Source organism: Schistocerca cancellata, chromosome 1, assembly GCF_023864275.1.
Source record: "Schistocerca cancellata isolate TAMUIC-IGC-003103 chromosome 1, iqSchCanc2.1, whole genome shotgun sequence".
NCBI classification, from domain to species: Eukaryota; Metazoa; Arthropoda; class Insecta; order Orthoptera; family Acrididae; genus Schistocerca; species Schistocerca cancellata.
Genome location: NC_064626.1, coordinates 87,828,880 through 87,833,545, shown reverse-complemented (window position 1 = coordinate 87,833,545; position 4,666 = coordinate 87,828,880). Strand labels below are relative to the sequence as shown.

The 4,666-nt window shown below is 48.6% G+C and overlaps 1 non-coding gene across 1 annotated transcript; it reads right to left on the bottom strand.

Annotated features, from left to right (window-relative positions):
* Nucleotides 1-1,384: 1,384 nt before the first annotated feature.
* On the bottom strand, nt 1,385-1,459 carry Trnas-cga (transfer RNA serine (anticodon CGA)). Its single transcript has one exon. It is a non-coding gene; the product is annotated as a tRNA-Ser (tRNA).
* Nucleotides 1,460-4,666: the final 3,207 nt, after the last annotated feature.

Sequence of the window (4,666 nt, the reverse complement as noted above, 5' to 3'; positions counted from 1 at the left end):
GAACGTACCGCCGAATTGCTCAACACGTGGGGCGTGAGGTCTCCGCAGTACATCGATGTTGTCGCCAGTGGTCGGCGGAAGGTGCACGTGCCCGTCGACCTGGGACCGGACCGCAGCGACGCACGGATGCACGCCAAGACCGTAGGATCCTACGCAGTGCCGTAGGGGACCGCACCGCCACTTCCCAGCAAGTTAGGGACACTGTTGCTCCTGGGGTATCGGCAAGGAACATTCGCAACCGTCTCCATGAAGCTGGGCTACGGTCCCGCACACCGTTACGCCGTCTTCCGCTCACGCCCCAACATCGTGCAGCCCGCCTCCAGTGGTGTCGCGACAGGCGTGAATGGAGGGACGAATGGAGACGTGTCGTCTTCAGCGATGAGAGTCGCTTCTGCCTTGGTGCCAATGATGGTCGTGTGCGTGTTTGGCGCCGTGCAGGTGAGCGCCACAATCAGGACTGCATACGACCGAGGCACACAGGGCCAACACCCGGCATCATGGTGTGGGGAGCGATCTCCTACACTGGCCGTACACCACTGGTGATCGTCGAGGGGACACTGAATAGTGCACGGTACATCCAAACCGTCATCGAACCCATCGTTCTACCATTCCTAGACCGGCAAGGGAACTTGCTGTTCCAACAGGACAATGCACGTCCGCATGTATCCCGTGCCACCCAACGTGCTCTAGAAGGTGTAAGTCAACTACCCTGGCCAGCAAGATCTCCGGATCTGTCCCCCATTGAGCATGTTTGGGACTGGATGAAGCGTCGTCTCACGCGGTCTGCACGTCCAGCACGAACGCTGGTCCAACTGAGGCGCCAGGTGGAAATGGCATGGCAAGCCGTTCCACAGGACTACATCCAGCATCTCTACGATCGTCTCCATGGGAGAATAGCAGCCTGCATTGCTGCGAAAGGTGGATATACACTGTACTAGTGCCGACATTGTGCATGCTGTGTTGCCTGTGTCTATGTGCCTGCGATTCTGTCAGTGTGATCATGTGATGTATCTGACCCCAGGAATGTGTCAATAAAGTTTCCCCTTCCTGGGACAATGAATTCACGGTGTTCTTATTTCAATTTCCAGGAGTGTAGTAAAGAACACCACAGTGCGCCTTCACTGCTCGGCGAAGCACACAAAGCACACTCTTTTCTCCATTCCTTCAGCTGCCTCATGTTGCATGACCAGTCTCTTTTCGCTCTATAGTCACATGGACCTCATGCCATGTGACGTTCAGCTTTCTGTGCACAACTGGAGATCTCTGCAACATGCTCTTTCATACATTTCCAACGATTTGTTAATGTGTTACGTTACTTTATCTAATTCATCCTTACCGTTTTCAGAGCAGCGTGCTTTGAAACTTCCTGGCAGATTAAAACTGTGTGCCGGACCGAGACTCGAACTCGGGACCTTTGCCTTTCGCGGGCAAGTGCTCTACCAACTGAGCTATCCAAGCACGACTCACGCCGCGTCCTCACAGCTTTACTTCTTCCAGTACCTCGCCTCCTACGTGCTTTGCTCGTCTGCATGCAGCTAAGTCCTTACACGTGCAGTCTGTAATAGCTATCACGTAATATAACGTTAAAACCAGGTTGGTAGGTAGAGAGCGCACAGGATAAGGTTACGGTTGTGGATGGGGCCGTAAAAAGTTGCTGTGAGTTGCACAATCGAACACAGAACTTTATTTTTCTAAGAATTACTTATTTACACATTGCTTTAAAAGATCACAACTAAACAATAAGGCTGTCTGAGCTGAAGGCCCAAAACCACACCAAAAACAAGAACGGCTGAAAGATTGAACAACAGGTCCGACAAACAATTTAAAATAAACCCGTTCCTTCTTACAAAAAAATTTTCCTTTAAAGAATATACACCGAACGAGGTGGCGCAGTGGTTAGCACACTGGACTCGCATTCGGGAGGACGACGGTTCAATCCCGCGTCCGTCCATCCTGATTTAGGTTTTCCGTGATTTCCCTAAATCGCTCCAGGCAAATGCTGGGATGGTTCCTCTGAAAGGGCACGGCCGACTTCCTTCCCTAATCCGATGAGACCGATGACCTCGCTGTTTGGTCTCTTCCCCCAAAACCAACCAACCAAAGAATATACAAGGATTAAGGCCTTATTAAAAGGGGTTCACGTAATTCCTCGGCTGAAGGCCACACATAACACATCGAACAAATAACGGTTTGGGGCCTGGGTTACAAACAATTTCATGTGCAACAAATTTTAAGATAGTTTTTATTTTAAAACATCTTCAAAAATTAATTTAACACGGCTTAAGGCCTTAATGTAAAATTTAAAAAGAACTGAATTAATACACGGCCGAAGGCCTCGCACAGTACTTCAAACTAAAATGAGAATCACAATCTCAAACAAACAGAACAGGTGGTGCTCAGAAGTGTTACAAGGATCGGCCTGAGAAGGTAGGTGAGGTGAGACAGGCAGCCAAGAGTTGAAGTTAAATAATCGGAGGGCAACCCAAACTAGGGATGGTCCAAGGACCGATCAACAATTAAACCAATTCCCTTCCGTCCGACCAACGGCACAACGACGGAAACTATCGGCTGAAGACGAGGATACGAACAGCACTACGACTTCAGAAATTGGCGTCTCAAAAACAACCAAGGGAGCAACAACCACTCTAAACAAAATATGAACTAAACAACTTAAAAAGCTGTCGAGCTACACACCGCGCCGGACAGCATCAACACGACGAGGAAAGGCATACTGCCGGAAAACTACGCCAACGAACAGGGCAGATAACTGGCGGGTTAACGGCCACGGGGCAGTTGATACCTCTGGTGCACTTGACTGGTAAGTAACAGTCAATTTAATAATTAATTACGACATAGGAAGACGGCTGCGAGATTTCGCCGATCCCAACACATCAGACGTTGCTGCTAGCCCGAACAGCCCAGGGAACAACAACCCACAAATGCCCGAAGAGATGTCACTATAGTTGAGATTTCATAACAGGTTAACTGATCACTCACCTTCAGTGACCAGGTTCGGTGGGCAATGAAATTCGTCGCTCTCGCAACTAGCGCCTCACGATCCGACAGCGCGTGCACGCCGCCATTGGTCTATTCCTGGGCTCGTCCCGCGGTGTCTTCCTCGCTTCTCCGTCCTCGCTGCTCCCACTCCAGCACACAGACAGCATTAAAATAACTGCTCAATCAAAACCGCACAAGCTACACACGGTTCCGCGAAACACTTCCACAAACAACTCGAACAATACTAAAACCAGTCACTGTGGAACAACTAGGAGGAATCACAAGTCAACACACGGAGAACCCAGAAGTGGTCTGCGACCAAATACACGTCGTCCGATGAGACGACCGACCGAACGACCGACCTAGGTCGTCGCCACTGAAGTCATGTGTGTCGGCAACAGTCGGGCGAGTCATGATGTCCGGACCTCACTGCTGCTCCAATCCCACTGAACTCTCCACGCACGACGACCCGGAAATACTAGCGGTTGCTCCAAAGACAGTACAACAGTGCTCTCACCGATAAGTGCTGCTGCTGCCACTCATGGGCAGGCAAGCGAGCAACTTGGTGACGCCAGTAAATCGAATAAGAAACGAGACGGGAGTCCGCCGAGACAGGATGTGAAGCAACAACGGCACGAACGCAGGCCGCGCGCGGCTCAAATTTATGCAACTATCTACACGCACGAAGGAGATGGAATATTTTGTCTGCCTGTTGTTGTTGTTGTGGTCTTCAGTCCTGAGACTGGATTGATGCAGCTCTCCACGCTACTCTATCCTGTGCAAGCTTCTTCATCTCCCAGTTCCTACTATAACCTACGTCCTTCTGAATCTGCTTAGTGTATTCATCTCTTGGTCTCCCTCTACGATTTTTACCCTCCACACTGCCCTCCAATGTTAAATTTGTGATCCCTTGATGCCTCAAAACATCTCGTACCAACCGATCCCTTCTTCTAGTCAAGTTGTGCCACAAACTTCTCTTCTCCCGAATCCTATTCAATACCGCCTCATTAGTTACGTGATCTACCCACCTTATCTTCAGCATTCTTCTGTAGCACCACATTTCGAAAGCTTCTATTCTCTTCTTGTCCAAACTAGTTATCGTCCATGTTTCACTTCCATACATGGCTACACTCCATACAAATACTTTCAGAAACGACTTCCTGACACTTAAATCTATACTCGATGTTAACAAGTTTCTCTTCTTCAGTAACGCTTTCCTTGCCATTGCCAGTCTACATTTTATATCTTCTCTACTTCCACCATCTTCAGTTATTTTGCTCCCCAAATAGCAAAACTCCTTTACTACTTTAAGTATCTCATTTCCTAATCTAATTCCCTCAGCATCACCCGACTTAATTCGACTACATTCCATTATCCTCGTTTTGCTTTTGTTGATGTTCATCTTATATCGTCCTTTCAAGACACTGTCCATTCGGTTCAACTGCTCTTCCAAGTCCTTTGCTGTCTCTGACAGAATTACAATGTCATCGGCGAACCTCAAACTTTTTACTTCTTCTCCATGAATTTTAATACCTACTCCGAATTTTTCTTTTGTTTCCTTTACTGCTTGCTCAATATACAGATTGAATAACATCGGGGATAGGCTACAACCCTGTCTCACTCCTTTCCCAACCACTGCTTCCCTTTCATGCGCCTCGACTCTTATAAC